At 37.7% G+C, this 27,559-nt stretch overlaps 1 protein-coding gene across 2 annotated transcripts in view; it reads right to left on the bottom strand.

The window, feature by feature from the left end:
• The window catches only part of COL8A1 (collagen type VIII alpha 1 chain), a 150,329-nt gene that overhangs the window by 57,045 nt on the left and 65,725 nt on the right, over positions 1-27,559 (bottom strand). For both annotated transcript variants that reach the window (XM_053565498.1, XM_053565499.1), the window contains exon 2: positions 547-666. The gene's annotated coding sequence lies outside the window, so the exon portion shown is untranslated. The remainder of the gene's footprint in view (positions 1-546; positions 667-27,559) is intronic.

The raw sequence follows: 27,559 nt of genomic DNA, 5'->3' as shown, positions 1-27,559 counted from the left end.
ATCATTTCTTCATTACAGCCCATAACTTAAAACTCTAAAATATCAGCCAGAAAAAAAAAAATTGGCCAAATTAAGAGAAATATGATAATGATAGAAAAATACATATAGACATGACTGGAAGATGATAAGATTATTTTAATTTTCCCATTTGCACTGGAATTATTTGTTTTACAAATCTCCAGATCTTTTATTACTTAAAACCCTCTGCTGAATCATGAAAAGAAGCTTAAGTTAGCAATTTTCCTTTGCAAATTCTAGCTTCTAGCATCTGGTGAACACTTGGATACCTAGTCAGATCCTATGGAAATGATTATTTTAAGACTCTATTCAACATGCCTGGACTTAAAAAATCAGCTAGGATCATACTCTGCACATGTATTTTACTATAGGGGATTTAAAATCCTGATAGCAATGGTCTCAAGGCTTTTGCAACAGTACAGATGAGGATGGAGATGGAACATGTCGGCGATGGGACACCAGAGTGTCTGCCAACCACCCTGTACTCCCTGAGACCTGCTCAGGCCCCCTGTCGCTCCTTACACTTACATTTAGACTTGACCGGCCTGTGGAACGGAGGACCAAAGCCCTTGCTCCTGCCTTCCAGTGGCACCCCTGCGGCTGGTTTCTGCCTCTTCACGAGATGCTGGTCTGCTTCCAGAACAGCTTCTGAAGCGGAAAAAAAAAGAGGATAATTTCACTCACTTGGAAAGACAATAAGAAGCAGTATTATTATCAAAGTGTATTGTTTTTGGATCATAGGATAAATTACATAATAGGAATGGATAAACACATACTTCAAGAAAAAAAGAAAACCACACCATTATTTACCAAAATTTAAGGAGGTATTAGTGATCCTTGTATGCTGATTAGGAGAGAAGTTTTTTGTTTGTTTCTATACAGTCAAGTATACATTTATTTCTATGCATATATTATATATAGTTTTTGTTCAAATAAACAATGTTTTTTATTTCTTTATTGCTTTTCATAGTTACATAATGTGCTAAGTTCTCATTACTTCAATTCTCATTAATACTGATTTGAGATAATTTAGAAAGAATTTGGGCATTTGTGAAAGAAATAAAGAAAGCAAATTTGTGAGGAAATAATACATCAGGAAGAAAAGTTAGGTTTAGTGAACTTTTTGAAGACATTATTTCCCATCCAATTTGCATGAGTTAGTATTGAGTTAGAAATGATTCTTAGTTATTTATCAGATCAGGTCTCATGGGGCTCTAACATGACAATACTTTTAGGTTTTCATTTGCACTTTTGGCAAAATTTCATTAGTTGAATATACTTAAAAAATTCTCTATAATTTAGCTATTTAACAGATCTTATGGGGCTTCTTTTCACTTTAACTGAATTTTAGACATTTAACTCTGTGTCTGGGTTAAAGATACTCTATATTTTGTTTTGGGGTGTTTCACAGAAACTTGTTTCAGAAATATCCATATTTGCTGTTCAAAAAGCTTTTAACAGGAACAACTTCAAACATTTAGATTAAAAGATTTGAATGTCAAGATTTTTACATTAGGAAAGAAGTGCAGAACTGGGTATATTATATATGTATAAACATATATATAATACATTATATATGTATATATAATATATGTAACATATAATATATATGTTTATATGTATAAACAGTCTATATCCAGTTTAGAATATTTGAAATGGGTTTATTATGTATGTATTAACATACATAATATATATGTATAAACATTCTATATCTAGTTTAGAATGTTTGCAATGTGACATAAGTGGTAAATTCTCAAGTGATACCACCTAACAGGACTTCCTGTTATTATGGAAATGTTCCATATTTGCACTGTTGAATATGGTAGCCACTAATCACATGGAGCTATTGAGCTCTTGAAATGTAGCTAGTGTGACTGAAGAACTGAACTTTTAGTTTCATTTAATGTTAATTAATTTGACTTAATTAAATTCCCTGTGGCTCGTGGCTGTCATATTGGAGAATGTTAGTACTAGAGTGTCTCTGTACTTGGGACTCAACACAAAATGAAGAATGCTGAATGTCTATAAAACAGCTGTGTCTCCACAGCACAAGGACCAGGCTCTGCCATGTGGCCTTCCCTGCAGAGGCTAATGTGTGTGCAAGCCTAAAGGGTAGATACCGCCGCATCCTGATCTTTGGCTCAACTTGTGGGTATTCAAACATAAGTAAACTATAAATAAACTTTGCATTAGCCATAGATGATCTGAATAGCATTTATCTCTGGAAAGCTGTGGGATCTTGCATTATCTCTAGTCGGAAGGGACTCAAGAGCTTGAATTTGTATGGTAAGTGGACTCCGGAGCTTGGCTTTTCCAGTCTGCTCTCATGCTGTCAGACTCCTTACAGAAGACTGCTGGGTAATACCGACAGACATGGAGATGGAATACAACATAGCCGCTTCGTGAAAAACTTCAGATTCAGGTTGGGTATCAGGCCTATAGCTATGTTTTGTGCATCTCCTCTTATCATTCTTTAATAAATATTTATTGGGCACTACTATGTGTAAGGTATAATGCTTAGTGTTGGAGATAGGGATTCTATCTGTTTTTCAACCTTCTATCTGTTTCTATGGCAATTAACTGCATTAGACAGTAAGATTTTTCCAATGTCTTCTTCCAAAATTTATTTTTTCCTTCTGGTTATGGTAATAAAAAAACAGAAAAAGATCCACAATATCAGTAGAAATGCTGACAATCACTACTATGTGTGTATCATGCATCTTACTCAATTTAGTTCTGTCTGAGCAACTTTCACAGACCCACACCTGGTTGGATGATGAAACTTCTTGTTGAAATGCAATATTGGAAGCAGAGAAAGTAACTGACGAGACCTCAATTGCCATTGTTAGACCACAAGATAAGCCTCATCCTTTAACACTCACTGTTTACCACACATGCTTAACAAGAGATTTTTCCTCTCTATGATCTAGAAGAATGTCTTTAAAATAATTTTTATTAAAAGACTTTTTGTTACTGTTAATGTGATGAAATTTTTTTGCCTTGTCTTTTATAATTCTGTAAGAAAGAGTGCTATAATCACTGTTTATAAAATGAATCAAATTATTCAATATGCAAACACCATTGCAAGACCTGAACGATACCATTAACTACATAGGCAATCTGTTAACTCATTGGATTTGAATTTATTTTGGAAGAATGAACCAGAAATATGGCAAAGTATTATGTAAGAACTGTTTAGTCAGATTTTTTTCTTCTCTACACAGCAACTGCATAATTAAATGTATGGTCCATAATTAAATGTATGGTCCAAACTGTACTTATTAGGTTAATTTTCAAATGTGTCACTAATGAAAATTTAAGGATGAAAAGGATTAAAAATTAAATGAATGTAACTACAACACCTAGTACTTAAAGCATCTGAAGACCATAAAATTATTTCTATAAATATATTACCTGCTAATGCCCTTGATTTTTTAGACACTTTGAACATAATTTAAAAAAATGAATCACAAAGCAATGGAAGAAACTATAAAGATATAAAATCCTTGAAAACCAGTTGCATTTAAAAAATGATAAATAAAATTAAAAGTTGAAAGGTGAACATTTTTGTTCTGCAAAAAATTGTTATATTCTATGGAGGTTTTAAAACATAGCCACAAGATTTTGGGCTGTTCTCTGTGTTTACTCTCACTGAATCGGGGAAAGCATATGATGGCTTTGACCAATTGAACACAGTGGAGGAGGCATTATATAACTTCTGAAGCTTGGTCATAAAAGGCTGCTGCTTTGTTTGCTGGAATATTGTCTATGGAGCCTGAAGCAATTAAGAAGTCTAGCCCCCCAGAGACCACCGTACAGGAGAAGTCACATGTAGATATCACCACTCACAATGCCAGCAAAGCCCAGGCTTTTTTCTGTCTTTGGCAGGGTGCTAAATATGAGAGTAAAACCATTTTGAGTCTTTTAGATCTATCAGTTTTGCAGGTAATTCATGAGAGCAGACAACTCCCAGACCTACTTGAATGCCTGACCCATAGAATTGTGAAGTGAAGTAAAACATTTGTCATTTTTAGTTGCTAAGTTTCAGTGTGGCATATCATGCAGGAAATAGAGATGGAGCATACCCTCTTGTATGTATGATACTTTTATAGTAAAAAAAATTAATGTTTGAATGTGAAAGACACTCTGGGAAAAGTTATTTGCAAAAATTGGCAAACTGTCTTAATATCCTTCTTATACAAAGAGCTCTTACAAATCATCAAGAGGAAAGTGCTAACACCATATGGGAAAATGGACAATTAAATGAACAGATAATGCATGAAAGAAGAAATAAAAAGGCAAATAAACACATAACAAAGCTTTCATCCTCATTAGTAATTAAAGGAAATGTGAACTCAAGTGGTAAAGATGTACAGGCTTTCTTTGTACTTCAGTAAGAAAATAATAAGTAAAAAATTTGGTTATCAAATTGGCAAACATGAAAATATATTTAATGTTGATTTGGGTTCAGTAAGTTGCAAGTAGAATAAACTTTATGGAAAAAAAGTTGATGTAATATACCCAGAGATTTTTAAATATCCATATTGTTTGATGTTTCTAGGAATCTAGGAATTCAGGTAATGAAGTAATTGAAAACAAAGTAAAATAATATATAAAATATTATCACAGTTCTATTTCAAGAAGCAAAAGTTCAGAAACAAGCTAAATGTCAATAAATACAGCTGAATTTTGTTTTTTATAGTATGTAGTATTATTTCATTATTTAGAATAAAATTGTCAATATATTTTATTTGATAATTCTGACCTATGGACACCTTAGCAGGTGCTTTATGGATGGGCACATAATACTGAGCTTTGAATCCTGGACTTGCCAATTATTTTTGCTAGATATTTAGAGATTTGGTTTATCCCTCTTTCATTTTTCATATCAGGAAAATGGACTAAGTACTTATTCCATTGAATATAGTGACAATTAAATGGATTTTATGTATTATTAATAATAATGTAAAATAGTTTTATATTTATTCTGATGTATTTATTAAGAATAAGCATAATTGTTTCTCAATGAGTTATCTCTTTTCTTATAACTTGAGAACACCTCTATTTCCAAATTCATACCACCTTCCAAGTTCAAAGTTCCATCTGGCTTCCTCTGCGTGTCCCTTCCTACCATAGTCCAGTCTCTACTCTATAGTTAGACCGATCTTGAGGACAAAACAAAATAAATGAGTCTATTTCTTCCTTATACCCTTTAATGGTTCCAATTGCATTAAACATGCATCTACTCTTATTCTACCTTCTTTGCAGCATATGGGATGAACTTCAAAAAATGTAAGTCATATCACATCATTCTCCTGCTTATATCACCGCCCATTGCACTTACATTGGATCTAAACTTCTTTCCTGTCTTCTGTGCCCCACAAGATTCCTGCTGTGCCTACCTTCCAACTTTGATGCCCTTCTTCTTGTCCTCTCCCCTTCAGTCACAATGGCCACTTTCTTATGAAAAACACAGAGCTAGCCCTCACTTTTAGAACTTTCTGTTCCTCTGTCTGAATGCTCTCTCCCTAGAACTTTGCATGGCTGGATCCTTTTCCATTTAAATGTCCACTTGATTATCACTTTCTTTCTTTCTTTTTTTTTTTTTTTTGCAATTTTTGCCTGGGGCCGGGTTTGAACTCTCCACCTCTGGTGTATGGGGCCAGTGTCCTACTCTTTTGAGCCACAGGTGCCTCCTGATTATCACTTTCTTAAAAAGGTCTTTCTTGATCACCCAATCTAACATTAACCAGTAATTTTCATGTATTTTTAATCTAACTCTCTTTAATTCTATGATAGCAGTTATGTATTTCTTATGTAATTAAACATTTTGCTCATTTATTCTGCCTCAGCACCAACGCTTCCTCTCTCCCCAAACACTACTTGAGAGCAGGGAACTTGCTTTGTCTATTGTAATATCCCTTGTAACCAGAACCAGGCCTGGCTCATGGTAAGTGTTCTATAAATATTTTCTGGACTTCTTACAAATAAATACTTTTTTGTGTATCTGAAATATGGAACTTAACAGTGCAAAGAAAAATGGTAGTTGACATTATTTTTTAAAAGAACAAAAATTGTAAACTATATGGACATTTAAAAAGGCTTTGATGGTTCTGATTAGAGTTAAGTATATTGCTTCAATTTTGAAAAAAGAAAAATCCACATAATCAAAACAGCATAAAATTATTTCAGGACTGTTTTGAGAGCTTCCCTGTCACATCAATAGTTATAATACTATATCATCACTCAAAAAGCTCCGTGCTTTGAAATGAAGAATGTTCACCTTCCTCCAATATTTTTATTACTGCTGAACACGTGATTTATTTATTTGATAAGGAAACAGTCTGAGTAAAAAGACTTCCATTTCAGCCCTAAATGAGTTGAAAAAAGGGTTTCATTTTTTTGTGGTTTTTGGCCGGGGCTGGGTTTGAACCCGCCACCTCCGGCATATGGGACCGGTGCCCTACTCCTTGAGCCACAGGCACTGCCCAAGGGTTTCATTTTTTGAGCCTCTAGAATGAAGAGATGCCTTAATTATTCCACTGGGCAGATGGAGTTAAAGCTGTTCTTCTTGGGCCAGGTATGATCACAAGATTCTACAGTGATGATATCTATTTCTATAAAACCCATAATAAAAAAATCAATTTGCTATTTAAAAGTATATTATAATATTTCAAAAGTATATAACATCTTTCAGATGATCAGGCATAAACTTTGTTATGCCTTTCAATAGTTTTGAATTTCTTTCACAAAGCAGGCAACCACATTCTTATGATTTTTGAAGGAAGAGGAAATACACGTTTGTTAAACATGTCCTTTGGGCAAGTCACTTTGCTAACTGTGTTATTTGCACAGTCTCATTTAATCTAGACAATTGTACAATAAATTGAGTAAAGGCAATGAGAAGAAAGGTTCTGTTCTTTTGCACAGAGTTGAAGAAGAGTGGTAAATCAGGAATCAGAAAAACAAAGAACTTCCTATTCTTATCCCATTGACATTATCCCAGAGTTTAGTTTTACGTTTTTCAAGGGACACTGTATTTTATGAGTCATGGCAGTTGTCTGGAGCATGACAAATGTTCATTGTTAACGAAGCTATTAAATCAGGCACAAGATTTCTGTAAGAACTGCACATTTGTATTATGTAGAAATGCCAGGATTTAGAAAAAGACAATTGGGTAGTCTTACCTTCCCACAGAGTGGTACATCTGATTTGGTTTCATTACTGCTTACAATAATTGGAGAGTTGGAGGAAGGGACGGTGAGGACCCATTTCCCTTTCTACACCCATTCAAAAGAAATTTTAATTCTTTAGCTGATAAAAAAACTCTAAGATCTCTGAATCCATTTCTATGGAAACAAGAACTAACAACTCAATCCTGAAAAATTAGAAGAGGGGAAAGAATTTCCTAAGGTTGTACTAAGCCACCATTGAGGGTCTGGACTGCTGGATCACTGGCTTTCTTTTAAATATATCACAGTTGAGAGACATTAATTGTTCTTTTTTGACAAAACCCATGTAAGGGTCTTATGACCATATTTAATTATTACAAAGTTCAAAGTAGTCAAAGTTCAAAGTAGTCAAGTCTAAATGATCTGATAAAAGAGTTAAAAGATCTAAATAGCTAAAGTACATGATGAAATCTTTTGATTTTATCAGTTTGGAATAAGGAATGCGGGAGTGAGAAATTGACACTTCAGTATGCAAATAAATTTGAGAAATAGTGACCTTCACTTGGACAGCTGGAGAACGGAAGCTTCTGTACTTGGAATCTCAAATTATGCCTTAATATTACAGGTTGTGGTGATGTTTGACAGAAAATAGCTATGACATTTTCATTCTAGGTGCACCCTTCCGATACTTTTGCAATAGATGCAAATATATAAAATGTTTCTCAGAAATTCCTTATCCTTGTGGAAATATGGAAGATGAAAGTCTAACCTTTTACAAATGAAACAATTGGATAAAGCTTCAGACAGGATACATGGTCAGAGGTCTTCTAATTAACAGAGTTCAGAAAAAACTGAGGGTATTCATTTATTATGACAAATACTCAAAGATAATATGGCATGAGGTATCCTCTTAGTGCCAGATATTTGAGATTATAGACAAATATTAAATTGAACTAAAAGGTGTGAAGTAAGTAGATTCCTTTTAGGGGGCTAACTATGTTACAACACTTTTGCATTCAATTGCCTTGACATTTGAATTATGATCCATTCATATATTAAATAATTAATTAATTGAATAATTGATTAAGTAAATACTATACCTCACCTAAGATGACCTGTGAAGCATTTCTTTTTAAATTAAAAAAAAATTCCTTAGGTAACTAAAATTTGACTTAGTTTTGGCTTAGTTTAAAAGTTAATTTATTTCTTTTTCAGACTAATTGTTGATATTGGATCAATAATAGCTAAATTATTACTATAATGCTCTGACATAATCATTTTATCTACCTCCAAAATAAATGTGAAAAACTTCAAGTATATTTTGGCAGTCACTTATCCTGGATGTGACTACCAGGAAAAATCACAATCCAGATCTCCAGTAGGAGGAAGCAGAAAAGAGAAAAATGTGTGCTGTGTGTGGATGAGATGTGATCTAGATTCTGAAACATTCCTGAACTTTGGTAGGAAGAGGAGACCCTCTCTGGACATCAGCCTGTGGCTGAGATCCACTTCTGTTGGAAAGGCATTAAATGTGCTAGATAATATTTTTTTAAAATGTGAATGTGATGGTTCCCTTTCAACCCATAACTGTGTACTATATTGCCCATTATCCAAGGTAAATTTTTTTTTACTGAAGGAAATTCTTCAGTGACAAGGTAAAATTTGATTTCCAGAGAGAGATCTGTCAAAAAAATTGCTCTGTTAATGGCATGACTATGTAGTAATAGTAACAGCTATCATTTATTAAGGTGACTTATGTGGTAGGCTCTGTCTCAGGAAACTTCATATATAAAGTAGAACATCTGTACATTGACCACCCAAGGGACTGAAACAAACTGATCAAATATGGAGGTGGTGATTGTTAGGACGTAGACCTTAGCATATGTGGTGTATGTCTGGTCTGTGAAACTTAGGTCAGTTTAAGGAGGTGGTTGATGTAGGGAGGTGGTCAACTATGGAGGTTCTACTGTATTTTATATCATTTCATGCTCACCATAATCCTACAATAAAACAATTTTCTTCTATTTAAGATCATTTAATAAAGTCTTAAATTAACTCATTATACATGCATGTGTGCTCATACACACTTCCAAATATATAAACCCCAAATCTATGTTTTGTTCCCTTCTTCTTCCCCAGCACACAGTGGATGGCTCATAATTGCTACCTGGAAAGTATTTGTTGAATTAAATGAAATGTCATTTTTTGAGCTTTCCTTGAGGGAAGGGTTTTCATCAATCATTTTCTCCTTTGAAAGCCTAATTTTGAAGACCCCTAGAAATGAAAAGCCATAGAAAAATTTTAATTCAACTAAGAAATGTATATTACTTATCTCTGTCTTGGATCGATGAGGAAGATGGATGTAAAGGGGGGTTGAGATTTGTGTGGGAATTGGAGGCAAGGAAGAAATACTAATTCTGGTAAAAATGACTTTTGTTTCCTCTAGGCTATAAACATAAAGAAATAAGAAAACCAAGATCCTGTGAACTTGGTAGCCTTCCATGGAATGTCTGAGGTATAATGACCTATGTCATGGGGCCGGCAGACAATACTCTGAGCTAAGAAAAAAACCTCAGCAAGTTGAGCCTATATATGAGAGAAAGGAGGGTCATGGTGGAGTGCAAACTTCCAAATAAATACAGCCTTGAGTTTTGTGCATTTTAGGCTCTGGTTTAGATTTTTTAGTTGCTGATTGGACCTTCATTAAAATTGCTCACTGCCCTGACGACGCTTGCAACCAACATGCTTTGGTGTGTTACATATATGGAACCAGGGGATGGCACAGACTCTGCAAACTGAATCTTCTTGTTCCAACTTTAGTAACCCATGGGATTTTTCTCTTCTGAGCATCAGGTCACTCAGGAGCCATTACTTTCAAGCATTGTCCCATGGTATCCACTTGTGTGTGTGCACAGCTAGTTAAACAGACTCCATCCCCCACCTGCAGGAGCTCACAAGAAAAAACAGACACTGAATGTGGTGAACACAATGGAGTAAACAGGCGCACAGCTGTGTAAACAGAGAAGTACAATCAATTAGAGAATCGGGATATAAACTGTAAGTGCGCATGGTGTTCATGTGTTGGAAATGAAGGGAAATTCTGGAGGTTGCAGAGAACTTGTATGGACTCTGTGTGAAGGTAAAGAAGGAGAAGGGGGATGGTGGTGAAGGCATCATCCTGCTCCTTTCATTGGGAGGGAAGGAAGTTTTTCTTAGAGCCAGGGAGAGGGTATTTCCTTCCCAGGTATCTACACTGAGTACCTATATTGCTACTTGGGTCTGAGCTTTTCTAAGACCTAGTTGTAATTAACCTAGAGAAGGAAAATACAGATGTATTATTAACTGGGGCACAGCTTCCCAGAGAGATTTCATAAGCCTTCTTTCCAGGCTAACAAGAAAATAAAACCCAAAATATAACTACATTCCACTTATAACCAAATAGCAGATGCCAATTGATTTTCCAAAGAATTACTTTGGGTGAGGGTTTTGATCTTGTTTTTTGCTTTTTGTTTTTTAATGAGCAGCATTCCTTGTCATTGTCTAGAATTTACTGTGTTGGACATCCTAAACACTGTCAGGAATTAATTTGTACTTGCAGAGAATTCAGCTGAGAGCAAATTCCATCCAGGTCTCTACCTCAAGACCCTGGCTGATAGGTATCTCTTTTCTTTTAAATAAATCCAGATAGGGAATTTGAAAACCTCCCCAGGAATCTCTTCCAGGGTTTCTAAAACCTTCACTGCCAATAAGATCTTTCCATCTAACTTAAATTCCTTTGGTTGTAATTTAAAGTCATTTCCTCTTCTTTCTTAATTAGAAAGGAAATACTACCCACCATCAGCTTTTTCTTTAAATACAAATGTTAAACACACACCTCAGGCTTCTTTCCTGGACACACATGACTTCTATTTTAGAAATCATCTATTTTTATACACACACATTAAAAACAAACACATCTACATCTATTTATATATTTGTATGTATTTTACTTTGGCTGTTAGCTTTTTTCTCAAGATAAGATAACCTGTCAGACATCCCTTAAAATTGTTAAGTTTCCAATAATTGATTTCATGAGGTTTGTCCTACAAATATTAACATGCCAGTATTTCCCATTTCTATAGCTGCAATCAGACTTTATTAGATAACAATCTATAAGAACACTAGAATTTATACTTTATGCTTCCTTTATTGACAGACTCAGGATACTGATGGCCACTTGCTAGCTCTTGACACCTTGGGCGAGTTAATTTACCTCTAGATATCATGATGGGAAGAATGCCTTATTTTTTGCGACTATAAAATGATGAGACAGACAAAATAATTTTAAGTTTTTTTCACCTTTAATACTCAATAATCCTATGAATATAGTCTAAGTATTCCCATGGCTAAAAAGAGAAGCTATTTTTCCTTTACTATTATTAATTTTACCCATAATGGTCAATGTGTGTTATTCTACCACTGATTTCTTAAGCAAGAACCTCTAAATAGAATTTTCAATTTTTAAACTGAGGTATAACTTACATAGTTTAAAATAAGTTCTCTTAGCTACCTACTCCTGCTTATATGAAAAATTAATATTAAAGGGTGTAAGTTTATAGCTTGATGAGTTTTTGTATATGTTAAATCATTTCTCAGTTTATTATTGTCTGAGTGTTTTGGCAAGGTCACTGATACCATATATGAGTGTTTTTTATACATAGCTGTTAGGCCACTGGAAAGAAGGCTGAAATTCTCAATCTTTTCTATTCACATGGACACATGTTTCCTTTCTTTCTTGCCCTGGAATCTTTTAAAGCACATACTAACAAAATAAGCCTTTTGAGAATATGATGACACATAGAATTCCCTTTAGAAGGTAATTCTTTTATTTCAAAAACTTAAGTACTATGGAATAAAAAAAAAATTATGTTATTGAACGAATCTTCAAAAGTAGGACATTGAAAAAAATCCGTGGCAGTAATATTTTGGGGGTTGATCTTTTTATTCTGTGATTATCTATTAAGTGTCAGTTTTCACTTCATTTCCTTTTAAACTTTTGCTGAACTTTGAAGTAAGCAGTAAGGGCCCAACAGAGTTAGCCACGTCACGTCCTGCATTAAAAGCCTAGCGCCTGCTGCAGCGTTCTGGGTTTATAGGAAAGGCTGATGTTTTCTTCTGTTCTTCCGCCTTTTCACACATCAGTCTGAGCTCGCCTTACCTCCTCTCCTGCAGACACACCTTTCTTAAAGCCATTTTCTGCCTGACTTGAAAAATGTACTTCATCAAAAGTAACAGCTAATTAAACAGGGAAGTCTGAATTTAATCATACTCTAGATATCAAAGTGGGATGAATAACTGTTATAAATGTTAGCCGTTCTTCTTCTATTACATATGCACAATGTTGTCCGTGATTGATTTTCTGCCTCAAACAACAAACCCACCTGAGTTTTCAGCCATTTCCTTTGCCCCTCGTGGGCATCACCAGGCCCCTCTCTCCACCTCCCCTAACCCTGACACCCAGGTTTCGTGGTGGCTTCTGTGTCCCCTGACATGAAGCAAGTGTTCTGGACACAATGGCTGGTTAACTGTTCTACTGAGCAAACCCATTTTACACCACTTACTTCACATCAAATGTGCCCTGAGTAACATTTGCACTTTTCACCCAGTAGGCGTGCCTGCCTAGCGATGGCCCTACTTGGTGTTGGAGTGGGTGGGGATCAGAGGGGATGGCATGTTTGCCCTTCCCCATCTTTAGCATTACATCCTAAGTTCTGAGTAGCTGGGAGATGCTCTCTGTCACTCCTTTCATCTTTCAGCCTTTCTTTCCTTCACTTCACTAGTCCTTGTCCATCCATTCTCCTGTTCTTCTCACTCTTCTCCCCACACTAACGTCACCAACAAAACAGTGAGGGAAAACTGAAGGTGAGAGAATCATTATGAGGGTCTTCCCCCTGTTTGTCCTGGTTCTCAGAAATTCCTCACTGTCATCCTGACGTTTTAACTCACACAATTCCCCCCTACTTTTGATTGCAAAGACAAAGATTGCCTTTTCTTTGTCCATAGTCTAGTACTGATGCCCAGCTTTTGAACCCATGGCCCTGTTCTTTCATTTTCTCAACACATTAACCACTAAACTGCCCATTTTGCTATCATGAACCAATTTACACAGGGCTCAGAGTCATAGAAAAGATTATTTAAATTTAGGTTTTCTCATGTATTTATGTTGGTTTATGTGATACATTTATATGTAAGGCTAATTTGGGGCACATATAATTCCCTTGAAATTTCCTACTGAAGACCTATGTACCATTATTATCCTTTAGTAATGCCATCACCTTGAATTCTGAGAAAGAAAAATTCAGCCTAATAGAACTCCAGCCACGTGAGAAGTCACCCACGGTAATACAGTGTACATGTACATCAAGTGTTGACATTAAGAACATGTTACACCTGGATGGAAGTGGAAGACATTATTCTTAGTAAAGCATCACAAGAATGGAGAAGCATGAATCCTATGTACTCAATTTTGATATGAGGACAATTAATGACAATTAAGGTTATGGGGGGAAGCAGAAAGAGGGACGGAGGGAGGGGGGTGGGGCCTTGGTGTGTGTCACACTTTATGGGGGCAAGACGTGATTGCAAGAGGGACTTTATCTAACAATTGCAATCAGTGTAACCTGGCTTATTGTACCCTCAATGAATCCCCAACAATAAAAAAAAAAAAAAAAGAACATGTTACATGGAAAGCCTCTAGGAATCTGGAGAGTTTTGGTTCCAAGTGTTGCAACCTAACTTCTTTCCTCAGAATTCTCCACCTGTCATTCGACATTTGAAAATAAAATAAAATAAAATATACTTATTCTGAGGCTGGATCAGCTATGTACCAAAAGTTAACTTGAGTCATTTGCTATAATCTTAGCCAAGAGAGATCTACTAGTTCAATTATCCTATGGTATCAGGAAGGTAGCCAAGTGAGAAATTTTAAAAAATTCTATAACATGAATTACAGATCTAATCAGATCTACTCTCAGTAAGAATCACCTACCCCCAGATATGGGTTCATAAACTTCAGGATAATTTTGGTATTAGAGATCACTGTATCAAAATAATCAAAGACAGGCGTATGTGTGAAAACCACAAATGTTAATTCTAGGAATGTAGACTAACAAATTTGCAAATCTGCAAATGAACAGTACAGTTGGTCTAGCTCAAAGCCAGTGTTAGAATTCTGAGAACCCAGTGAGATGGAGGAAACCACCAGAGTGATCATTCCAAAGCTCACATTACTTACTTGCTTAAATAATTTAAATGGCTGCCTTGTCATTAGGATCAAGTCCAGGTCCCTGGTACTGCACTTATAGCCCTGTTGACTACAGCTTCCCTTTTCCTCTCTTTGCCCCTCACTTCACCTATATGCACTTATATTCATTTAAAGGAAGCCACCATGCTTTCTTACCTTTTGGATTTGCTATACATTGTTACCTCTAATTTGCATCTAACATCTGTCATTTCCTCCAGAAAGTCTTGCCTATTCCCTTAAGGTAGGATCAGGTGTTCCCCATATCTGCTTGCAAATGCCCCTGTACTACATTATCAGAGCAGGCATCTAGAATAGACATTGCCTATTGACTTATCTGTCCTGGCATGTACCCAGGTACCCTAGACCTGAAAGTTAGGACTCTGTCTTGCTCACTGTTACACCTGAGTGCCTGCCATCTTGTAAAGTTGCTCTGAGGAAAAAACGAAACAACTTATTCATTGAACAATTTTTTTTTTGAGTGCCTGCTATGGACTTAGAACTTCTTTGGTGTTTAAAATATATTTGTGAATACATATGCAAATTAAAAAAATATATCCACTGAAATATACATATAAATTGCTTGACGCAGAGCCTGACAAAAGTTAAGTCTTTATAAGTCTCTAATAACAATCGTAATGATAAATTTCTAGTATTTACTAGGTGCTTACTATATGCTACTTTAAGTTTTGTTTCATATATTATCTCATTTTAATCCTTACAACAAATCTCTGTACTGTTATTTTCTCTATTTAACAGGCAAGAAAACTGAGGCACAGAAGTGGTAAGTAATTTGTCAACACAGTTACAGAGGTATGGATTCAGATTTCAAACCTAGGCTGAATTTGAACATGGGTGTTTATCCTTTTTATCATATTTATTTAATATTCAATATTCTATTATCCTCATCATTGTTATTATCATGGGGCACTCAATAAGTAAATGCTAAATAAAAAGAACTGGAATAAGAATTCTTTTCCTAAGACGTTCCCAGTGCCAGTTCCTGAGATAATGGTGCTGTGACATTGTGGTACAAGTAAGTATGCAAATGATTTTTTTTTTTTTTTTTTTACTATTTTTGTGTCATAAATCTTCATATTATTTATGTTTCACTGTATGGGTTTAATAAAATTTTTCTTATCCCAGGAAAAAAGGTTCACTTTGAGGGACAGGACTTATCACCAGAAATCAATGCTGCAGAAGTAGAAATCTCATTTAGAAACAACTATCAATCACTGGAGCAGTCTCAAGTGGATTTTCTCTACATTTCAAAGAAAGGATTGTAGGATGGGATTAGAAGCAGCCCATCTGTTGTCCTTCCCTGCCCTCTCTAATTAGCTCCAATTAGTTCAAAACCTCAATGAAACTGGACATTTTTCAGTTTTTGTATTAACATTGAGGATTCCCAGAATTTAAGCAAGAATAGTTGAAGAAACAAGAAAATGTTTGTTCTTCTGCCTGCCTGCCTGCACAGTCAACTGAGTATTAACTGAATACGTACTCTGAGCTCATTCATCATGATATTCTGCTCCACAGCAATTAGGTAAGCCTAAGTCCTGGTACTTGTCTTCAAGGGGTGATTGTCTATTTGGGAGGATCAGATGGACACAAAAACAAAAACACAGTAGACAACTATTCTCAGTTATGTGTTGGGGACCAGAGGGAATAGAATAGAAAGTGAGGGAAGAAAATTATGAAGGACATGGGAAGCTGGGTCTTGCAGAGTGAATAGGAAATTGGGTAAACAGTGGGGAGAGGGGAGATCATCAGGCATTTGGGCAATGGAATGAATGTGGGCTCATAAAGATGCTGGCTTGTTTAGAAGAGAAGAAACATTTTTTGTAGAAATGTAGAAATTTATGTAGTAAAAGGTATCCTTGAATAAATAACAAGCAGAACAATATATTTAGAGCTGGATGAGCCTTTAGAGAGTATCTGAATAGAACAATTCCACTGACAACAAACAATCCAGCTCCAACTTTATCTAGCTCAGTTTGTGCTACTGGGCAAATCAAGCTCTCTGAAAGATCACCTTTAGTTTAAAAGTGTAAGACCACTGGAGGTGGCGGGTTCAGACCTAGCCCCGGCCAAAACACACACACACACACAAACACACAAAAAGTGTAAGAGCCATCACTGACATGAGAGAGGTGTGAAGTTATAAACCCGGCTGAAATTTGGCTTCTTCTGATGCTAGCTCATCACCAAATCAAACAGCCTGTGAGAGGTATTCAATTTAGTTTGGCCTCAGTTTTCACATCTATAAACAATCAGGTTGAACCATTCGATTTATAACGGCACTCAGAGTGCTGAAATTTGTGACTTACTAACTCCCTTTTGCATTTTTGAACCTATGTAATCTTTTATGGTGGATGAACTTGAGTGGATCTTCGGGATAAACTAACAGCCTAGGTTTCTCTTAAATAGGTTGCTCTAAGTCAGGGGTCCTCAAACTTTTTAAACAAGGGGCCAGTTCACTGTCCCTCAGACCATTGGAGGGCCAGACCATAGTTTTTTTTAAAAAAATATGAACAAATTCCTATGCACACTGCACATATCTTATTTTGAAGTAAAAAAACAAAACGGGAACAAATACAATCACACTGCCTCATGTGGCCCGCAGGCCGCAGTTTGAGGACCCCTACAAGTGGTGTGTGGGATGTGTGGGTGTGAGGGGTCATGAATGGTCAAATACTCGAATTGATCTTAAGGCTTGCACAAGCCTTGCCTAAGTATAGGCTGAAACGGAAAGTAGTGCTCAGTTATTCCCTACCTTTACCCAAATGGAGTGATGATGTTGGTAAAGAATCATGTTATTACTTACTGAATGTTTATTTTGTCAGAAATTTTACATGTAATATGCATCATTTATATAGTAGCATTTCATATAAAGATTACCTTTTATTTATAGCACATAAGTAGAGTTTGATGACTTTCCTAAGGTGGCATAACCCAGCAATGGCAAGACTGAGATTTACTTCTGGGATGTCCACATGCAGACCTATGGAAATGCTTCCTCCTGGTCAGGGAAGAACCCGGGAGCTTAGCAATGCTAACATTTAATGTAGGTCTTGCTTCTGTATGAAGCTGGGAAAATTTGAAGTAAATGCTGAAGAATTAGACCCCTTGGAAATAATTAGGGTTTTGAGCTCCCTATTATGTTTAGAGAGTCAAATACCATGGCTGGAATTTAAAAGGGACTGAACAATCTTATGACTAATAATAGCATTTGTAGTCATGAGGATTGAGACAAAAAAAATGAGCAACAGCAAGCTTTAAGGTCAAACATTCAGCACCAAGTGTTAGTCAAATGCTCTCTCTCCAGTTCAAGTTTCATGCAATAAATGCTGAGGACTGACCAAAACTGTGGCTTATACCATTAATATGTCTTTTAGGAAGGGGGGGTCACCAGTCACTTGAATGACAAGAAGGCCACTCGCCACATTTTCTGTCTAGGTTTCTATTTTTTCCAGCATTGTTGAAAAAGTGTCCTGACTGAAATTCTTATTATGTAATAAACTTTTTTTTTTTTTTTTTCCAGTTTCTGGCTGGGGCTGGGCTTGAACCCGCCACCTCTGGCATATGGGGCCGGTGCCCTACGCCTTTGAGCCACAGGTGCCGCCCACTTTTTTTTTTTATACAGACTCTTGCTCTTTCACCCAGGTAGAGTGCAGTGGCATCATCATAGCTCACTGCAACCTCAAACTCCTGGCCTCAAGTGATCTTCCTGGTTGAGCCTACCAGGTAGCTGGTACACAGGCATGTGCTGCTGAGCCCAGCTATTTTTCCATTTTGAGTAGAGATGGGGTCTTGTTCTTGCTCAGGCTTTCATGAAGTCCTGAGCTCAAGCAATCCACCTGCCTTGGCCTCCCAGAGTGCTAGCTAGGATTATAGGCTTGAGCCACCATGCCTGGCCTTCATAAGCTTTCTTTTTTGTAGCACATTTTTGAACATGCATATAAAAATTCCACTGTGAAAATTATTAAAAGGATCTATGTATTATTTTCAAGGAGTCAATGAATTTGCATTTTTGTTCTCATCATTCTGATGGAATGTTTGCCTTAGCTGTAATTTTTTCCAGTGAAACTCCGTAGGTCCTTAAGAGGCTAGTCTGAAGGATGAACTTTCACAGGCTGTAAACATTCAGATAAACAGGGTGCTGCTTCACCACCCTCGTGAAAATTAGCGTGCTTGGGAAAGCATTTTGTGTATGTTCATGCACCAATTAGTTAAAGTTAACACATGTAATTCTACTACAAGACCTATTGCCCTCCTCTCTGCTAGGTTTCTTCTGGCCTTCTAATTAGCACCCTGAGTGACAGGGTATAGTAAACTGACATGTGTCACTCCAAGCTTTAATTTGGATTAAACTGTAAATCACATAGCAAGCAGTTTGCTGATCGCAAATCATTCCATTTTTAGATGAAAAGGGTTAAACCCATGTAAAGTATAATTATTTTAATAAAAGCAGTCTGAGAAGTATCCCAGAATGAATGCATAAGACTATTTAATTCTCTATCTCAGACTGCATGAAATATAGAAATACAGTGGGCTTTTCAGAAATGCAATCTCCAGGATTTCACTAGTTTTTTTAGATTGGTCTGGAGAGTAAACATGTGAGGCCTACACCCCAGCCTTGCTTTTGACAGTCTGACTTACTAGTGAGGACACAATCAAATTGTTCCTGCAAAATCAAAAGGCATGCCTTTACTTATTTTCTCATTATCTCAGTTCCTAAAAAGAATTGTTCTCTCTTTGCTATGGTTTATGTAGCTCTCGCTGCAACAAATTTTTGCTTGTTTTGAGATACATGCAGAGAAAAACGTTGTATTGGGAGGCGGGGGACTCTCATTACAAATGCGAATTCTAGAAGCATAAATAGCTTCTTGCTTCTCAAGAAAACATGGAATAAAATGGAGAACAGTTATCTCATTTTATCTACCTGGGTTAGGATTATTGATGAGGAACCAGTCTTAGGAAATGGCACTTCCTCCTCCCCCTGGCATACACTCAGGTCTTTGAATCATGCGAGATTCTCCTCTTTCCCTCATTTCTTATATTTAAACCATCTGTAAGACCTGTCAGCTCTATCTTTAAATTATAAAACTGACATATTCACCTCTTACTATCTCCACTAGTAGTCCAAGCCACCATCATTTCTTACTTGTTTACTGCAACAGTTTCTTAAAATGTTCTTTCTACGACCATTCTTGTATCCTCCATCCCACAGGACATCTTGCTCTCCACACACACACGGATTCATTAAAATTACAAATCAGATCATGTGGCCTTCTATTCCAAAAATTTTCAACAGATTTTTGATGCATTTAGAATAAGACATAAACTCCCTTTGGCCTGGAAAGTCCTGTGTGAACCTCCCACTCTGAGTACACTATGCTCATTGTCCTACAACCTTAGTGCTCTTTGGGGCTTCTTGAAACACAACAAGCTTGTTGCTATCTCTAAGGATTTTCCATTTATAATATCTTGGGTCTGGAAAATAATATTTCTTTCAAATTTTAAAATTACTCCTAAATAAATAAAATAGCTAATAGGTTATTTTCTCAGAGGGGCCTTCACTTTGTAATGTGACTCCTCCCCCACACGATTTCTCTAGGATGTTCCCTTATTTATTCTTTATGTCATTGGTCATTTCAAAATATTCATTTTCTTATTTATCTTTTGTCTTTCCACTAGAGTATGAGTTCATTTAGAGAAAGAATTTGGCCTGCCTTGTTCTTTATTATGCTCCCAGAGTACACTATAAGATATATAATATATAAGATCGTGGCTCAAATATTTGTTAAATAAATGAAGGATGGACGGACCGATGAATGATGGCTAGATCCCTGGGACTACTGCCAATGAACACAAACGCAGCTACTCACAGGTAGCCAGCAGGATGCAGAGTGTATTTAAGTCCCAGAACAAAGGTCATTTCCTCAGATAGATTCCGTTTCATCATCACTTCTGTCAAAACCTCAGGCAGCGCTAGCTACCTAAATCAAGAGCTCTGCGAGTCACTCGTTTCCCTGGGAACGTCCTTGGAGAGGCTTCACAAACTGCTTTTTTCTAGGCAGCGTGTCCGAATGCTTATGCTTTACTTTTATAGGGAGGGGCACCCTTCTGGGAAGTAGAATGTAATACTCTGATGGTGACATTGAGCTGGGTCACATTTTAGGAAATCCAGTAGAGCACAAAGTCAAAAACAGATGATCTGGATACAAAAAGAGATGGAGCTACTTGCATTACCACCATGATTGGGTGGTGGTGGTCTCTGGCTCGCTAATCATAAATACATGTGGATCAGCACATGTCCAGGGAGAGACCTGTCAGTGGGTTTCATTTCAAACGTGGAAGTCTGAATTTGTCATCCAAGTGTATCTACGGTTATACTCATACTTGGACGTGTTTTCCATTTGCCCCGATTTTAAGTATTAACCTGGAGGTACATCCAGGCTACCTTTTTCTCCTTTCTCAGAACCACAAGCTCCCAGCATTCTGTTTTTATATAGGAAACCAGATTAAGTAAAACAGCTTCTTTCCATAAGGTAATCCTCTAGTCGTCAGTCTGGGGCAAGTTGTTTCCTCTTATACAACTATATACTCAATAGGACACTGTTAAAATTTCTTTTAATTGTCTTCCCCCCTCCACAAATCTGCTACCAGAGCCTGTAATACTCTTAAACAGAAAGCCAAGCAATTACAGTGACAACTTTATTCACACAATACCACTTCTCCTTGAGAGGAGGATTAAATAGGGCTCACAGCAGCTGTCTGGCAGGGTGCTTAGCTTGCAAGAGGTTGCCCAGTGCTCAGGATCAACGGCTGAAAGAATGCCTTAGAGAGGAGGCACTGAACGTCTTACCAATGCAGGTCTCAAGGAGCCTTTCTCTGAGAGGTTATAGCTTTATTCCATAGAAGCTCGTGGATTCTGTTTTAGGCGGTGCTAAACCAAGTGCCATTCAATGCATGTTAGTTTTGCTGATTTGTCTTTTCCTTAGTGTTTCTTGAGGGAGCATCTGGCATCTAGCAAATTACTGGGGCAGGAAGGAGAAGGAGGAGGAGGAGAAGGAGAAAAATGTCCTGTTCTAATTCCACCTTAAACTTAAAGAGGCTGCCCAAGGGCCCTGAGAAGACTTTAAGCCATGGGAGACAGAAGGGGCTGCTCTTGGTTAAGTTCAATGTACTTCCTGATACTTATTCTGGCTCTATCCTTGATATTTGTGTGAACTCAGGCAAGTTCTTTGAATTTCTCTGTTCCTCAGTCTCCTGATCTATAAACTGGAGACAATAATAAGTGGCTGTCAGGGCTGTGATAGAACTAACTGAGATAAGGTTTGTAAAGCACATAGCAGAGTCCTGCCACAAAACAAGGACTCCACAAATGTTAGCTAGTCATACTATGACCAGAGTCCTTATTACTATATTTCTGCCTCCTCATGTTGCACAAAGTGTTCCTGGTATTTCTGAGGACTTTCTTTCTCTATGTTTGAACCACAGAGGCCTCCAGAGTCTCCTATTGGGCTGATAAACTGTCCCAGATTGCGTAGGACTGAGGGGTTTCCAGAGATGCAGAACCTTCAGCAAGAAAACAGGGAGGGAGCTGGGTGAACCACAGGCCTGAGTCAACTGCCCTTAGAAAGGTTACACGTCTCATTTCCAGTTTTGTTAGTTTTTCCTTAGACTAACAATCTCTTCAAGAAACAGCCACTTCGGAGGCTCTTTGAAATTCACCTTGTTTCTGGAAAATCTTTAGACCCTTTCCCTATGTCATCTCTGCAGATACGGGGAAGAAAAGGAAGTGCTGTGTTTCATATGCCAAGAGAAAGCCACATATTTTAGGCATCCTCAACTGGTTGGTTTTCAATTCAGAGCTTATAAATCACGGGCCGGATGTCCGATGGGCTGGGAGGTGGACCATGGAAGGGAATCACAGTAAACTGGAATGACTTTTGCCATGGCTCCGCCAGCACACCTTGCCAAGCGGTTTTCCCCTCAATTTTAAACAAATCAATGGTATAAGGGGAAATGTACTCCATATGTTGCTGATGCCTTTATCCTCAATTCACAAAATTACCATCTTCTTAGAGAGGTAGAGTTTCCAGGAATCGTGTGGAATCTTTTTCCTGCAGGTACCCACTTGAACAGTCACAAATAACTTAAGTTTTTTCATGTTTTTTTTTTTTTTTTTGTACGAAAGGTTTTTATTGGCGAGGGAAGGATGCTGCAGAGCAGCACCAAGGAGGAGAGAAAAAAAGAGAGAGAGAGAGAGAGAGAAAGGAGAAAAGAGAGAGAGAGGGAAGGGAGGGGAGAGACAGAGAGAGGAGAGAGAGGAGGGGAGGGAGCTATATAGTTTTCATGGTTTTTGGTGAGGATAACAAGTCTGATTTTGGTTTTTGCCTTGAATGGCCCTAAATTCATTTTCTTTCAACTTTTTAAAACCTCTCATACATCAAAGTATGGCTGTATCCCTTTCCAAGTGCAGGTTTTCTGTTTGATCACTTCCAAGTTTATCTGAATGTCATTGAAGTCAACAAAACCCTGAAAGGCTCAAGTATTTTTATTAGTGGAAATCAAGAGTATGGCTTTTATTGATTAATAGTATGAAAATACTTTTAATCCGCCACCAGTTTTAATTTGGAGACAAAAATCATCATTAGGAAGACAGTAGAAAATACCATCCCCACGTGGCTGATGATTTTCCTAAAAAACATTGTTAAAAAAGAATCAAATTGCTTGGTTTGATTTTATAGTTTTTCTATCCCACATTGTCCCTCTGCTCTGAAAGTGAAATTCACCTGTTTTTCTATGACTGTATCAGTTTGCTGCTAAGCTCTGATGTGGTTCATTTGTTAGTTGTCTGAGAACTAGACAGGCCTGAAATCCTTTGCCATTTATCAGTCAGTGGCCCCATCCCACAGGTATTAGGTCACCTCCATTTGTTTGTCTGGTGAGAATTGGCTTCTTTTTCCAAGGCTGGAAGCCAGATTGGTTTAACACCCGAATAGGAACCTGGAACTGACATTAGTTTTGCAGATGTGCAAAGAAATCCCAGGAGTTTAGGAAAAAAAAGAAGAAGAAAGAAAAAAAGAAAGGGGGGAAAGGGCTTTGGGAGGAGAAGGAAAGGGGTTTTCAGAAGGCTAAAAACAAAATAATTAATCATATGGTGATGATTACACTTGTTTCTATTAGTGACTCACTTTCACTCACTCCATTTTTAGACTACAGTTCAAGTCTCCTTTTGTGTAATTGCTGAATAACTATGCTATCTTTTCTTTTTGCTTTCTTTTGTTGTTGTTTCTCCAAGTTAGAGGCTTTGAAATTGTCTCCTTGCTTCTAAACCAGAAAAGGAAGTGATTTTGTATGTGAGACAAAGAGGGGGAAAAAGCAGAGCCTGATCATTGCAAAGATTTGCAATTGGAAAAAAAAAAATTAGAAAAAAGTTTTCATATTGTCACCATAAATTGTCTATGATGATCAAACTTTTTCAGGATCCTCCCTGTCACTATTTTTAGTTTGAGCACAGATTTTTCTTTTGGTAGCCAGAAAGAGTTCCAAAATAGTGAATTTCATCTCCTATAGGTAAGGCCCTAGAGTAGAGCCAGAAATTCCATCAAGAACATTTTTCCGTAATCCTAGCACTCTGGGAGGCCAAGGTGAGTGGATTGCTTGAGCTCAGGGGCTCGAGACCAGCTGCTCAAGACTGAGACCTGGTCCCTACTAAAAATAGGAAAAACTGTCTGGGCATAGTGCTGGGTACATATAGACAGCTACTCGAGAGGCCTCTGAGGCAAGAGGATTGCTTGAGCCCAAGAGTTTGAGGTTGCTGTGAGCTATGATAACACCATGACAAGGTCATGGCAATTTACCCAGGGTGACAAAATGAGACTCTGTCCCCCTCCCCCCCACCAAAAAAGAAAAGAAATTTTTTTCTACCTCACATTTGCCTTAGTTCATCAAGAAATTATGACTTAACAGCAGAAGTTTTCAGATTCTTAGTGCAGGGAGCATGAGCCTATTTCGTATAGTTTGATTTTGAATGTTAAATTTACCACACTTAACCATTTGTATGAATGTGGGCTAGTTAGCTTCTAATCCTGCCTTCCCTATAAAATAGGAATAATAACAATATTGATGATAATAATATCACCTATGCCTGGCACACACATTATTATCAGAAGCCAACAGAATGGCCTTTCCCCTGACTGTAGCTTGACCAAATGCATTAATCCTGTGAAAGCTCAGTGAAAATCTCTTCCTTTATTCTCAAATTTCCTACGCTTCAGTTCATTCAGTATGATTTGGAACTTTGTTTACGAGGTGCTGGAAACTCAGCTTAACAATGTTCCTTTTGTTTGGCATTCCCTAAAATAAATATAACATTATGATTTTTCTGCATTAAACCCTGCTCCTACGGGTGCTTGGCATGGATGGAGATAGCGGAGTCGGTTTATTTTATAAACACTGTGGTTTTTACTCTGTCACAACCTGCTCTGCCACGGATGCCACTTCTATTGTGGGTGGGGTAAGGACAGGTGATGTTTGGTCAGTGGCCTAAAGTCTGGGTAACGTCCCAGTTACACTGACAACAGCATTGCTGCTTTGCTCTGGGGTTCCGCTATCTTCTTTTTCTAGCTTGCTATATAACCCAGAATTTTGTTTCTGCAACACAACATTTTTAATGAGTTAAATGTGTGTGCACACGTGCGCGCGCGCACACACACACATGCTCTGAATAAAATGCAAAGCTAAGTGGCATTTTAATAAGGGGAATTTTTTTTTTTTTTTTGAGACAGGGTCTCACTATGTTACCCTTAGTAGAGTGCCATGGTGTCACAACTCACAGTGACCTCAAACTCCTGGGCTTAAGGGATTCTCTTGCCTCAGCCTCCCAAGTAGCTGGGACTATAGGAGCCTGCCACAGCACCCTGCTATTTTTTGTTGCAGTTGTCATTATTGTTTTAGCTGGGCTGGGTTGGGTTTGAACCCGCCAGCTTTGGTGTATGTGGCTGGCACTGTAACCACTGTGCTATGGGCACTGAGCTGAGTGGATGGTTTTTAAAAGTCTATATTGGCTATATAGATAGTATGTATTGTCCTGAGATTCCCTTGCCTCCTCCTCAAAAAAAAAAAAAATAATAAAAAAATAAAAAAAAAAACCAAAACCTCCCAAATCCCCCCAAAGTTAACAAAACAGTCAAAAAACTTCATAGACACACCCTCCCTCCTTACACATGAGCATAAGGGGTGGGTCTGTGATTAAAAAGGATTTCGTTATGTGTCATTGTGTCTCTTTAACTGAGTTTTGATATGAAAATCCTTCACCTCTTAAGCTTTGTTATTGAAAATCTTTCAAAAGATGGTACACAAAAATGCTTATTTTTTGAGCAAAACTTAATTTTTAATCACTAATAAAGCCTCTGTTTCTCTTTAGGGCATCAATGGTGATCACACAGGTCAAATGAAATGGATGTGAAAACAGATTCAATACAGAAAGGCAGGAAGCCTTCTGTAGGTACTGGTTTTTTGACTAAATTCTTCATATAAACTTCTAATTGTTTTATTGCTTTTTTTAAAAAGTGAAATTAGATTAATTCCTGAAACTGAAAATTTCCATTAAAGAAGAAAAAACCCAACCCTGAAAAATTGATCTGCTTCAATTTCCATCAATAAATCTTTATCGAGCACCCATGGCAAGGCTGCCAACTCCTGAACACTCAACCATGTCCCTTAATGACATAGTTTGTGGTCTGATGTGAAAGACAGATATTATTAAAAAGGGCAACTAGCAGTATGATGAGGGATCGGACAGGGGCTTTGGGAGGCTAGCCCATGGGCTTGAGTATGTGTACAGCAAACATTCACACACCTGAGAATCTCTTGGGAGTCATTTCAAGTTCAGGTCTCTGCACTCTAGTGATTCTGATGCAGGTGGCCCATGGGCCACACTTTGGGAACACTGTATGGTGAGTTAGGGAAGGCTGCCTTGAGAGTGCAGCTCAGCCACGGTCTTAGAGATGGAGTGGCCTTTCTAACTAGTTGTTGGAGGAAGAGCTGTCCAGGCAGACAGAAGGGGCACAAAGGACTATGGAGGCTCAGAAGGCAGGCTGCACTTCCAGGGGCCCTCAGTGCTGCTCTGGTCCCAGGGAAGGGCCCTAGTGCCGCTGTCTCCATGTGTCCGTCTGAGGAAAAGAATTGTTTTAGCCTTGTGTTCTCAGGTGAGCATTTGGAAAGCAAGGCCCAGTTTTCTAGGCAGTACTTCCTAACACCAAAAAAGAAAGAGAAAAATTAGAAAGGGAGAAAGCAAAAGAAAGTATGCGCCCAGGGTCTAATTTCACCCTCAGACTATTCCCAGTGCTGGAAATAGAGTGGTTGGAAAATGCCTTTATAAGCAGAATTTGGTGTTATAATTAGAAAATTATCTCTTCCTAGAACATTTTGTGAAATTCTGCCGTGAGGTGTCAATAGGTCCTTGCGAGGCTCCATCCAGCAAAGATCAACATGTAAAATACAACAGAGTTCCAAAAAAGCCACTGTAAAATCTCAAGTATGTGGAGGGCGTTTGGTGTGCTTGCCAGTATGGTTTTTCCAAAAAAGAAAAATCCGGCAGAGATCAAAGAAGGGTGGAGGAAGTGGGCTCCAGACTGGGTGGAAGGTTTTACCATCAGAATAATTCAAGCTGGTGATTTTCTGGCAAGGCAAGCCAATGGCCATGTTAGAGAAGTGAGTATCTTAGCTTTTGATGTGGGGCAGAGAGGAACGGAGACCCAGCAACAAAGAAGAAATGAGGAATTAGGGACAGACGCTCCTCCTGAGTTATGTCCCTGACCACAGACTGGGTCGAGGCATCTGGCATCTTCTTTAGTTTCCCGTGGTAGGACAGAATGCACTCAGCGCATCTACCCTGAGATGCCCGCTCACCACAGAAGCCTGCAATGTCTTTTAGTAGGGGTTGGGGAGGAAGTAGGGCTAGCACAGTAGCACTCTGGGATTCTCTCTTCATTTTTTTTTTTTTTTTTAAATGAAGGGGAAATCAGGCTAACCAAAGAGAAAAGCAGTCAGACAGGACAGTCCCAGGAAGGTGTGT

The sequence above is a fragment of the Nycticebus coucang genome, chromosome 16 (genome assembly GCF_027406575.1).
Source record: "Nycticebus coucang isolate mNycCou1 chromosome 16, mNycCou1.pri, whole genome shotgun sequence".
Classification (NCBI taxonomy): Eukaryota; Metazoa; Chordata; class Mammalia; order Primates; family Lorisidae; genus Nycticebus; species Nycticebus coucang.
The sequence above is the reverse complement of the archived record's forward strand: the minus strand, read 5'-3'. Positions and strand labels throughout refer to the sequence as shown.